General features: G+C 35.5%; 1 pseudogene; it reads left to right on the top strand.

Moving 5' to 3' along the window:
- Positions 1 to 1,368: 1,368 nt before the first annotated feature.
- On the top strand, positions 1,369 to 2,381 carry Csnk1a1-ps2 (casein kinase 1, alpha 1, pseudogene 2; annotated as a pseudogene).
- Positions 2,382 to 13,567: the final 11,186 nt, after the last annotated feature.

Genomic DNA, 13,567 nt, shown 5'->3' with positions numbered 1-13,567 from the left:
TTTTTTGTTTGTTTGTTTTTTTCTTTTTTTTTCTTTTTTTTTTTTTGGTTTGCTAACATACACTTATTAGAAATGCATATTCTTTTTGGTCTGAGTTACCTCACTCAGGATGAAATTTTCTAGTACCATCCATTTGCCTGTAAAACCCATGATAGAACTCTTAATAGCTGAGTAGTATTCCGTTGTGTAAATAAACCCGTTTCTGTATCCATTCTTGTGTTGTGGGGCAACTGGGTTGTTTCCAGTTCCTGGCTGTCACAAATAGGCCACTATAAGCAAAGTGGAGCATGAGCCCTGCGGCTTGGTGGGGCATCTTTTGGGTATATCCCCAGGACTGTTATAGCTGTGTCTTCAGTTAGACTTATTTCGAATTTTCTCAGGAACCTCCAGATTTATTTCCAAAGTGCTTTTACTAGCTTGTAGTATCACCAGCAATGCAAGAGTGTTTCTCTTTTTTCACATCCTTGCCCACATGTGCTGTCACCTGTGTTTCTAATCTTAGCCATTCTGACTGCTATGAGGTAGAATCTCAGGGTTGTTTTGTTTTGTATTTCCTTGATGATTAAGGATACTGAACATTTATTTTATGAGTTTCTCAGCCATTTGAGATTTCTCAATTGAGAATTCTCTATTTTGCTTTGTACTGCACATTTTCATAGCATTATTTGATTCTCTGGAGTCCACCTTCTTGAGTTCTTCGTATATTTTGGATATTAGCCCTCTTTCAGATGTAGGGTCGACAAAGATGTTTTCCTAATCTATGGGTTGCTGCTTTGTCCTATTGATAGTGTCCTTTGGTTTACAGATGCTTTTAAATTTTATGATGTCCCATTTGTTGATTGTTGATCTTAAAGCATAGCCCATAGCTTCTGTTCAGGATATTTTCTTCCTGTACCCAAGTATTGGAGTCTCTTCCCCACTTTCTTTTTCCTATTAGATTCAGTATATCTGGTTTTATGTGGAGGTCCTTGATCTACTTGGACTTGGGCTTTGTGCAAGAAGATAGGAATGAATAAATTTATATTCTTCTGCCATGTTGAATGCCAGTTGAACTATCACCATTTGTTGAAAATGCTGTCTTTTTCCCACTGGGTGGTTTTAGCTTCTTTGTCAAAGATCAAGTGACCAAAGGTATGTGGGTTCATGTCTGGATGATCAGTTGTTTTCCATTGGTCTACTTCCCTGTTTAAGTACCAATACCATACAGTTTTATTTTTATCACTATTGCTTTATAGAATAGCATGTAATTTCAACAAAGCCTTGGTTTTAGGTTACCTCGCTCCTCAGTTCTGCCTGGTGGAACAATCCAGGAGGCTTACATCCTCTTCCAGAGATGGCTTCGACCCCCATCCATCTTTGTGTCTCAGGATGACCAGCAGCAGCAGCTCCAAGACTGAATTTACGGTCAGTGAGAAACACAAACTGGTGCAGAAGATTAGATCTGGGGATATTTATCTAGTGACCAGCATCACCAATGGCAAGGAAGTGGCAGTGAAACCAGATTCCCAGAAGACCAGGCATTCCTGATTGCTCAACGAGAGCAAACTGTTTAAGATTTTTCAAGGTGGGGTAGGCATCCCTCACATACAGTGGTATGGGCAAGAAAAAGACTACAATGTGTTAATTGCTAATTATGGATCTTCTGGGACCCAGCCTTGAAGACATCTTCAGTTTCTGTTCAAGAAGGTTCACTGTGAAGACTGTATGTATGTGAGTTAAGCAGATGATCAGTAGCATTGAATATGTGCATAAAAAGAATTTTATTCACAGAGACATTAAACCAGATAACTTCCTATTGTGTATTGGGTGCAACTGTAATAAGTCATGACTTACTGATTTTGGTTTGGCCAAATAGTGCAGAGACAACAGGACAAGGCAACACATAACATACAGGCAAGAACCTCACTGGCACTTACCAATATGCCAGTGTCAGTACACATCTTGGGATTGAACAGAGTCTCTGAGATGAAATGAAATCTTTTGGATATGTTTTTGATATATTTTAATAGAACCAATCTGCCATGTCAAAGACTAAAGTTGCAACAAAACAAAAAAACAGAAATATGGAAAGATTAGTGAAGAGAAGAAAGCCACTCCTGTTAAAGTTTTGTGTAAGGGGTTTCTTGCAGAATTTGCCATGTACTTAAACAACTCTCTGTGGGCTGTGCTTTGAGGAAGCTCCTGATTACATGTATATGAGGTAGATATTCCACATCCTTTTGAGAACCCTGAACCACCAGTACAACTTCATATTTGATTGGACGATGAAAAAGCAGAAAGTAGCCCAGCAGATAGCCTGTTCTAGTGGGTAGGGTCAGCAGTTTCAAACCCCCCCAGGTAAGCAAACTGACAAAACCAAGAGTAACATGACAGGTTTCTAAGCATCAATTGGAAGAAAAGAAGCAGCAGAGCAGATGATTAGAACAGCACTTGTTTTTCCACAAATCTAGACATTTTAGTTCACATGGACACTAGCCAGTGGTTGTAGACAACCATTTACTTGGTGTAAAGAACTTAATTGCAGTATAACCTGACTCTGGGTAGCTGATCCTGAGCTGTAGCCTCTATAATTGGGAATATTAAGTGAGGGAGTGAAACATGGTATCCAGTTTTCGATTGCATTTGTTTTTTCAAGTGCAAAAGTTAACTAAATGGTTGACACACAAATTGATGGAGGAATTGTGCATATGCCAATTTTTTTGTTAAAATCTTTTATTTTGAACTATACCGCTTTGGGATCTCATTTCAGAAGAACAGCATGAACAGTCTTCGGCCACAGTTGCGATAGATGTAAATGTTCACAGTTCTGTGTTCTTTTCCATCCTTGGGGTTTGCAAGGTGTTAACATAAAACATTCTTTCAATGTCTGAATTCTTGTTTGCAAGCCAGATGATATGGTAGCAACCAAAGATTCCAGTGTTTGAGCATTTAAATGACTGCCTGCCTTTCTCTGCTAGAAATAACAGCATCTAAAATGAAGAAGTAACAACAACAACAACAACAACAACAACAGCAACAAATAGCAACTACTAGATAATCTTTTGCTATTAAAAAAAAGAACATTTGTTAAGGAAATTTAGTAGTGTCTTACACTTAACCGTGTGTGTGTGTATGCGTGTGTGCGTGCGTGCGTGCGTGTGTGTGTGTGTGTGTGTGTGTGTGTGTGTGTGTGTAACTTAGATAAATATATTCACTGTTAACATCTATATGATCTGGGATTTCATTTTTATTTTAAAAAGGAAACTTTCTTTTCATTAAATGAGTTCAATTTAATTTCAATGTTCATTAAAAATAAAAACTATTTCTGTAAAAAAAAAGATAAGAAAGGACACTTCACATTCATCAAAGAAGAAATCTACAAAGATCAACTCTTAATTCTGAACATCTATGATCCATATGCAAGGAGATCCCCATACATAAAAGAAACTTTACTAAAGCTCAGAGTGCACATTGAACCTCAAGCAACTCTTTGAGCTCTTAACTTTCTGTCATTTTTATTTCATATCATTTATTTATTATTGATTAATTATATCATTTATTTTCTAAATGTAGTACCCCCTCTCAGTCCTTCCTTGCAGAGTTCTTCCCCCATTCCCTATCCCCTTCACCTCTGAGAAAGTACCTCCTCCCTGTCTGTATACCCAGGGAGGGGTAGGCACCAAGTCTCTATAGGATTAGGGACTTCCATTCCTATTGCGGCCAGACAAGACAGTCCCCTGCTATATATGTGCTGAGGGCCTCAGTCCAGCCTTTTGGTGTTCTTTAGTTGGTGGCTCAGTCTTTGAAAACTCCAAAGGGTTTAAGTTAGTTGACACTCTTGGTGTTCCTATGGGATTGCAATTCCCTTTAGTGCCTTGAAACTTTCCCCTACCTCTTCCATAGGGGTCCCTAACCTTAGTCGAATGCTTGGGTATGACTATCTGCATCTGTCTCAGTCAGCATCTGTTAATGCCTCTCAGAGGACAGCCATGATAGGCCCCTGTGTGCAAGCACAATCTAGCATCAGTAAGTATGTCAGGGTTTGTTGCTAGCTCACAAGATAGATCCCAAGTACAGGCGGCCACTGGTTGGTCATTCCTTCAGTCTCTGCTCCACTTTTACCCATGTATTACTTTTAAACAGGAACAGTTTTGGGGTTAAAAATTTGAAGGTGGGTTGGTGTCCCCATTCCTCTACTGGGGTCCTGTCTAACTCCTAGAGGTGATTCTATATCCCTCTGTTTAGGCATTTTGGCTAAGATCACCCACATTGCGTCCTGGGAACATGGGAACATCCCCCATCCCAGGTCTTTGGTACTTTCTAGAGATCACCACCCCCCCAACTCTAGTAACTGCATATTTCCATTCATTCTGCTTGCCCTCTGGTCTGCTCTCATGTATTTCCCCATACCTGATCATATGCCTTTTCTCTTCCCCTTCCCCTCTCCCACACAGACCCTCCCTCCGTCTTCCTCCCATTATTATTTTGTTCCTTTTTTAATTATAAATGTTCCTCTCATTTGCACTCCAACTAAAAAGGCCAATGAGTTCACTCCTTCACACTCTTGAAAACTCTGCCTATAACTTGCAACTGTAACAAAGTAGGAGTGCATTCTGGTTTGGAATTTCATTATTCTGAAGATTAATGATGCTGAGCTATTTTTCACGGACCTTTTAGCCACAGGTGAAAAGCTCCAATAATATTTATCTAGAAAATGACTTTTTATATATGACTAAGAAAGCGTGGCAAGAAAACAAACAATAAATGAAATTACATGAAACTAAAACAATCTTCTAGAACAAAGGAAATATTAGGAAAATAAAGCATCATACCTATATATAGTGGTAGGTAAAACATTGTCAACATCTACATAGTATAGGGTTCATACACAAGGAATAAAGAAGCCTCAAGCGATAGCAAGAAAACACCTTGATTATTTAAAATGGCAAAAAATCAAACACAAATTTCTGAAGAGATGAACATCAATTCCTGCTGACCTAATTTTTTCTTAAATATACTCATTTCTGCTTTCAGTATAAGCTTACACTTTGTTCATATTTCATCCTGAGATGTGTGATAAATTATTTAGTGTCTGTTTCAGACACAAAACTAAGAAAGACCTCATACAGAGACAATTTTTATGTGTCTATTTCCCCACTACATTTTAAATAGTCAGATTGATCCCCAGTACACAGTAAATAATAGAATGTTGGTGAGCAAAAATAAATCAAATACACTAATAGAAATGTATTCTAAAATATACATGTTGTTTTATTTCTGAGAAGTATTTTTCATCTAGTTTAATAATTGATTCATCCTTCAGAGTTTTCATAAAATGATATACAACCTCACATATGTGTAAATATAGTATGATTTTTAAAAAATATTCAGTAAGGAATTAGTTGAAAATAAATATTTTAATCTAGCAACAACTATCATTAGAGTGCACTGATATTTGAAATAAATATATTCTATTTTTTAAGGTAAAAATTCTGCTGATATTTATTCAACTTTAAAGCTTTTTCCTGTAACTCAAGAAATATATACTTCTCAAAGATAAACCAGAGGCTATAAAAATGTTTGTAAGATACATGAAAATTTCATAGGTAATAAGTTGCTTCTATTAGAATATTAGAATGCAAGGATATTTGTATACTAAATTATGTCCTATATATCCATTCAATATTCTTTGCCTATTTTAAGATCATTCTTGGTGGGGTTTTTTTGTTGTTGTTTTGTTTTTGTTTACTTATATGGGTTTTTATTTTTATTTTTTTAGATCAGTTGAAAGTACCATCTTATATTTTTCTAAAGTTTCACAATTAAATTGACTAAGGCTCATTTCCTACAGAGTCCTGAATTATTAGTGCTCTTTAGGAATCCTTCCTATTCTTCAGTCAGAAAGCATCAAGGCATTTTTGAACATGAGGATTGTAAACTAATTAGGATTGACAGTGTTAAGTTCTGATCCTTATGTTTTAAGTGTTTATGATCTTCAGGTTTTATACTTGAGATGGTAAGGATAACTGTTGTTATGAAAATCCTAGTTGTGCAGCCTGAAACATTGGGGCTCACAGAGCCTGGGCCACCAAACCGGGAGCATGCAGAAGTTGGATGTAGACCCCCGACATATTTGTAGCAAATGTGTAGATTGATCATTTGAGTTCCCTATTATGTGAAGCGGGAGCTGTCTTGGTATCTGTTCCCTGCCATTGGACTCTCCTTCTCACAATCTGGACAGCCTGGTTGCCCACAGTGGGAAAGCACAAGTTTAGTTCTGGTGGGACTAGATGCCGAGAGTCGGGTAGTACTGAATGCAGGCTGCTCTTCTCAGTGGGGAGGACTGGGAAGATAAGAGGAGTGGGTTTGTGATCAGAATGTAAAGAAAATTAACAAAAAAGTATTTTAAAAAGTTTTGTCATGTAATTTGTTGCTTTTAAATGTAAAGTTTTAGATATAAAAGAAGAATCCTAATGAAACAGAGAATCAAGTTCTTGTTTTGGTAGTATCATGCTGGCCTTGTAGCATAATGTAGCATCAGGGTTGATCACTACAAACAACACACTATACACTAAGACTGGATGGACTGCCTTCTTCTTGTCTGCAAGAGACAGTTTTACCTAAAATTGACATTTTACATTTATTATAGAAAGATATTATGTAAAATTGTCAAAGTCAAAAATATACTAAAATAACTACTTTTAAAATAGGTTAAAGAAATGCATTGATTAGATAAAAGATTTTAAAAGTTTTGTCACAGTCCTAGTCAAGTCTCAAGTGAGAAAAAAACTAAAATGCTTTATTTTTCCAGAAGTCTTGGACTAATAATCTCAATGACCTGGTTTGGTTTACTTCCCTCCAGTCTCCAACTTCTAATAACAGACCTTCCAATTTGAAAGATTAATTTTCAAAGAGAAGTTAGGAATAAAATGGTGATTGATCATAGCAGGAAAGTATAAAGAGGAACAAGTACTATTTAATCTATTGGTAGATTTAATTAAGCAAAAATATGGTATATTGCTATATGTCAGTAGTATATTGCTATATTACTACTGAGAGATAAATTACTATCAGTTTCACAAAGCTAGAAGAAAGAATTTTGAATTTCTGATGTAAACATTACAGTATTTGCAAATAACAAGAATATCATTGAACTGTTTGTGTGGGTCCACAGATACAAAATATTTTATTTTTACACGCGAGTTGTAAATTACATTAAATGTTATTTTCATCAAGTATTTTATGATTCTAATAAGTGTATTTTATACAAATTTACAATCATCATACAATATTTATTCTTTTACCTTGTGACTTTTCCATTAAGTATTTTCATGACGCTGACAATTGATATTCTCATCAGGGAAAGTGTTAAGAAAGTTTGAGGTGTTCCCTACAAAATATGGAACCACAAGCATGAGAATAACAAACCAGGAGAAGGTTAAAGAACTTTGGGAAGACACAGACACTGAAGCGGGCTGAGGCTCAGGTATTTGGCAGAAAAATCTCACTAGTTTCAGTAGTTTAGTATTTATAACCTAATCTTCAGAAGTTTATGAGGCAGAAGTATGAAAAATTGTGTGAGTCTGCTAAAGGCTAAAATAAAGAGGAAGTCTCTGTTCTAACTTATAAGACTTATAGGGCAATAAAGCAAATTTGTGAAGTATCTTTAAAGAAGACAATACCTACCTCTGTGAATCTCTAAAAAATAATCTTGTTTAAGAAACAGACTCGGATATTTTGGCCACATACTTCTTACTATCCTTTCACTCCATTTATTTGCTAATGAAAAGAATAAAGTGATCATCAAGATCATGGTAAAATCTGGTGGCTGACATATTTTAAGGCAGATTCATCTGGCACCATCAACTTATTGAAGAACTGACTATATTTTCATCTCAATCCTAAGAGATACTATTTTAATTTTTTATGTATTTTATTTCATGAATTTTTTACTTAAAAATATGTCTTTATTTATTATTGAGTAGAGAGTTGTTCAGTTTCCACATGTATGTGGGTTTTGTGTTGTTTGCTGTTATTGAAGATGACTGTAGGCCACGGTGGGTCTGATAGAATGCATGGGATAATTTCAGTCTTCTTGCATCGGTTGAGGATTGCTTCATGACCAATTATTTGGTCGATTTTGGAGAAGGTACCATGAAGTGCTGAAAAGAAGCTGTTTTTTTTCTTTTCTTTTCTTTTTTTTTCTTTTTTTTGGTAAAATGTTCTGTAGATATCTGATAAATCCATGTCATTCATAACCTCTATTAGTTTCATTCTGGCTCTGTTTAGCTTCTGTTTCAATGACCTGTCCATTGGTAAAAGTGGGAGAATTCTCTCACTATTATTGTGTGGGGTTCAATGTGTGTTTTGAGCTTTAGTAAAATTTATTTTATGTATGTGGGTGCCCTTGCAGTTGGAGCATAGATATTCAGAGTTAAGACTTTCTCTTGCTGCATTTTTCCTTTGATGAATATGAAGTATCCTTCCTCATTATACTTGATAACGTTTGGTTTAAAATCTATTTTAACGAATATTAGGATGGTGACTCCAGCTTCTTTCTTGGGACCATTTGCTTGGAAGACCATTTTTTACCCTTTTACTCTGAGATAGTGTCTGTCTTTGTTATTGGAGTATGTTTCTTATATGCAGCAAAATGCTGGATCTTGTTTGCATATCCAATCTGTTAGCTTATGTATTTTTATAGGTGAGTTGTGTCCATTAATATTGAGAGATATTAACAACAGATGACAGTCGGATCCTGTTATTTTTGTTTTTGTAGGTAGCTTTATGTGCTTGTCATTTTCTTCTTCTGACTTTGTTGTAAGATGCTCAATATCTTGTCTCTCTTGGTGTAGGTATCTTCTTTGTATTGAAGTTTTTTTTCTAGGATCGTCTGTAGGGCTAGATTGGATGATAGTATTTTATTTTAATGTGTGCATGTGTGCACATGTGTGTGAGTGTGTTTATGTTTGTGTTTTTGTGCATGTGCATGTGTATTTATGTTTGTATTTGTATATCTGCATGTATACATGTATGCATATGCATGTATTCATATCTGTTTATGTGTATGTATATTTGTGTGTTTAAATGTATATTCATATGTGTATGTATGTGTTAATATTAGTAGAGTATGTGTGTTTGTGTTTATGTGTGTGTGTGTGTGTGTGTGTGTGTGTGTGTGTGTATAAATCACACTGTAGGGGTTGGGGATTTAGCTCAGTGGTAGAGCGCTTGCCTGGCAAGCGCAAGGCCCTGGGTTCGGTCCCCAGCTCCGAAAAAAAAAAAAAAAGAAAAGAAAAAAAATCACACTGTAACTCAGTCAAGAAATATTTTTCTCCTGCCACCTTCTGGGATCTAAGGATTAAATTCAGTTTATCAGTCCTCTTGCATGAATTTCTATTAACTCAGTCATCTCATTGGCCTACTGAAAGGAAGATTTTAGTTTAATTTATTTGATGTCTCTCATATATCCATAAGAATGAAAATTATATCCAGTGTCATTCATGTAAGTAGATAGAGAAGATGTAGTAAGATTTTCCTTTTTAATCAACACAAGACCAAATGTTACAGAATGAAATTGTAACTATGGAAGAACAGATGTTGACCCACTCTAATGATCAAATTTAACGCAAGTATAAAACATAGTTTCTGAAACTGTAGACTTTACATTTTACAATATTAGTCCTGTTTTTCTGTCATGATAAACAGTGGATTCTTCAGGCTAGAATATGATTAAAATGATGGATTTTGAACATAGTAAATGTGAAAATGGGTTTAAATCTGATGGCTATAAATTAATCACATACTAGAAACTCATTTTACAAGGAAAGGATGATAGATATCCACTGACTGTCATTAACAGAAAAATTCTACTGTTCTACGTGTTATTTATCCCAAGTATATAGGTTGCCCTATGTTTGTTATATAGTAAATTAAGCATGCATGCATTAAAGAGTTCTACTAATGAAGAATTGTCATAGGATAAAGTAAACAAATATATCTATATATACAATTGCTATATGTAATTTTTACATATATCACATATCATATATCACATATCATATATCTTATATAATGTTATAAGTTATATGTTATAAGTTATTATGATATGTTATATAATATGTTATATGTTATGTGATACGTTATATGTTATATCTTATTTATTATATAATATACTAAAATTGAAAGAAATACTTAAAGTGTATCAGTTCCCAATTACTTCACTAAATTTTCGTATTATATGAAGTTTCTGCAGAGAGACACATAATTTTGGTAAACACACATAGTGATGGTGGAGTATTCTACTTGCCCATCCTATCTTCACTCAGGTAATCATGTTACTGGCATGACTATATTTGAATTCTTTGCAACATGGAAATCATCTACTATTATATATTCATATTGTTTTTTTGGTTTTTATTTTTGATACCTTTTTCATAATTACAATTGATAGAATTATGATAAAATTGTAATCATTCAAATATAACCTCATCTTATATTGTGTCTAAAACTAGTACACTGTGAATAGTACATAATCTTTAGGAAATATTTCTTACTAATCAAAACTTGTTATATTTGTTACTGAAAAAACCATTTGCACCGTTACCTACTGAAAGACATTCTTACAGAGCTTCACAATTTCACTTCGTTCTAAACATTAATATGAAGATTAATCTTAACAACTTTCTCAGAGCTTCACTTGTTTCTCAGTGACATTAGAAAATTTAGTAAGATGAGTTGAGTACTAATTGAACAAAGATTTATGCTCTAAACTGCAGACTTACTTCAAAGTGAATTTTCAAATAAAAAGTAATTCAAACTGAAATTATAAATGCATAGAGTTTTGTATAAGGAACATTTTTATTATTATTTTAAAATGGTGAATAAATTCATATAAGAAAACATTACATTACAAAACATTACACCCAACACACCACACACACACACACACACACACATACATACACACATACACACACACACACACTCTCTCTCTCTCACACACACTCACAGAAACACATTTTCCCCAGCGAAATATTTTCAAATGTTAAGAGGTTGTAATGGTAAGTCAGAAAGATATTTGCTAGTCTTTAGATGAACCTAGCTAAATTATTGCAATAATGTGAACAAGTAGCCTGGCAGGAGTCTCCACTATCTCTGAATTTTTATAGTTCATGTATGACTCAGAGTACAAGCACATTGCCTAGACTAGCCGCTGTGTAATATGGGGCCACACGAGTAAATCCTGACTGATGGAGTGTAGAAACTTGTGAAGATCATATTATCTAAGTCATGACCTATAAAGGAGACTTATGAATTCCTGTTTATGGGGGAAAAAAACTGAGACAGACAGGTTCAATTATCCTATCAAGTATTACACAATAATTAAACTAAAGAGCCTATACATCAAACTTGAGTAGTTTCTTTTTCAAAATGTATACTTAGAAAGCCATAGAATTATGATATCTTAAGATGAATCAGCCTTCACCCATGCCTTATGGGCGGACCCAATAGCCTCCAACACATATTCTGCCTGTCTCCCAGGAAGTCTGCAGGAAACAAGGACACAGAGGTCTGCTATAACCAGGTACACAGGAGGTATCTTTTGACTAGAGGCACAGTCCTTCTGGTCTGCACCTTCAAATGCAACTGATGCAGATTCTGCCCATGGAACACAAAGCCTGCCTGACTCCCAGGAGGTTGATCCTAACCAGAGACAAAGTAGGTCTGTTTGAACCAGGAACAGAGGAGACAATCCTAACCAGAGCACAGCTTGTCTCCCAGAAAGCCAGTTCTAACCAATGCAACACAGTTTACCTGCCTCCAATGAGATGGTCCCCAGTTAGAAATATCGAGTCTAAATCACACAAGACAAAATCAGATGGCAAGAAGTAAACACAATAACATAAACTACAGAAGCCAATGCAGTTCTGCATCATTAGAATCCAGTTTGCCCACCACAGTAAACCCTGGATCTCCTAACACACCTTAAAAGCAAGATTCTCACCTAAAATCCTATCTCATGAAGACGGTAGAGGGCTCTAAGGAGGATATAAATAAACCCCTTAAATAATACAGGAAAACACAGGCAAACAAGTAGAAGTCCTTAAAAAAGAAACAAACAAATCCCTTAAAATACAGGCAAATACATCAAACAGTGTCAAAGAGCTAAAAATGCAAATAGAAACAATAAAGAAAGCACAAATGGAGTTAACCTGGAGATGGAGAAGTTAGGAAAGAGATCAGGATCTAAAAATGCAAGGATCACCAATAGAATACAGGAGATAGAAAAGAGAACGTCAGGCATAGAAGATACCTTAGAAAATATTGACACATCAGTCAAAGAAAAATACAAGATAAAAAGCCCCTAACTCAAAACATAAAAGAAATCCAGGATACAATGCAAAGCTCAAACATAAGAATAGTATGAATAGAAGAGGTTGAAGATGCCCAGCTTAAAGGACCAGAAAACATCTTCCACAGAATCATAGAAAAAAACTTCCCTATCCAAAAGAAAGGGATGGCCAAAAATGTATAGGAAGCACACAGAAAACAAAACAGTTTTGATCAGAAAAGAATAACCTCCCATTACATAATAAATACATGAAGAAAGAAAGAATATTAAAAATTATGAGAGAAAAAGGACAAGTAACATAAAAAAAGCAGATGTATCAGAATTACACTAGACTTTTATACTCTAAAGGCCAGAAGATCCTGAATAAATGTGATCTATACTCTAAGAGAAAACAAGTGTCATCCCAAGCTTCCATATTCATCAAAACTCTCAACTACCTTTTGATGTAGAAAAGATAATCCATGAAAAAAATTAAACAATACCTTTCAAGAAACATGGAGTAACTGGGTCCCCAAGGATCCAGTGACATAGGAAACTCACCCAGTCAGTGGCATGGGTTCCTTCCAGTCTGAACATGCACCAGGAACAGACTGGGGGTGTTAGCTCTGCACCGACTCTTACAATACTCACAGGGAGTTCAACTCCCAAATGCTCTGAAATGATCAGGATCACAGGATCACAGAGGAAGCTCAACTCCCAAAGGTTTGGACAAACCCAAGAACACTGGAGCTCTGACATTCCAAAGTCAAAGTTGAGGCCATAATATCTTTCCCAACAGAGAGCATAACTCAGCCCCCACAGGAAACAGGGAAATACAAGCCAGCTAGAGACAGAGGTTCTTTCCAGCTTGCACCAGTGTGTTGCTCTAAAATTATTTTTTAAAAAGGGTGGTCTTTATCCCACACTAGATCCAGCATCATAGTTTCCCAAGATATCTGATAGATATCTTCATTTAAGTCAGCAAAGAGTCTCACCTGCTCTGCTTCATCCCATATCACACTGCCAAAGGCTTCTCTCTGAGCCTGGCAATAATCTCTCTACCCATCTAGTTCCCAAGGCAGTTTGCTACCATACCAGAAATATGTATCTCAATTCCATGGCGGACCAGAATACCTACTGCCACAAACTCTCCTAAACATAAATTGTCATATGAAAGAACACACAACACAATAGCCTGTGATCTAATTGATAATATATAATTTGCTCAAATAGAAACACAAAACCCTGTATACA

Source organism: Rattus norvegicus, chromosome 2, assembly GCF_021556685.1.
Source record: "Rattus norvegicus strain SHRSP/BbbUtx chromosome 2, alternate assembly SHRSP_T2T, whole genome shotgun sequence".
NCBI lineage: Eukaryota > Metazoa > Chordata > Mammalia > Rodentia > Muridae > Rattus > Rattus norvegicus.
This window is presented reverse-complemented; position numbering and strand designations above follow the sequence as displayed.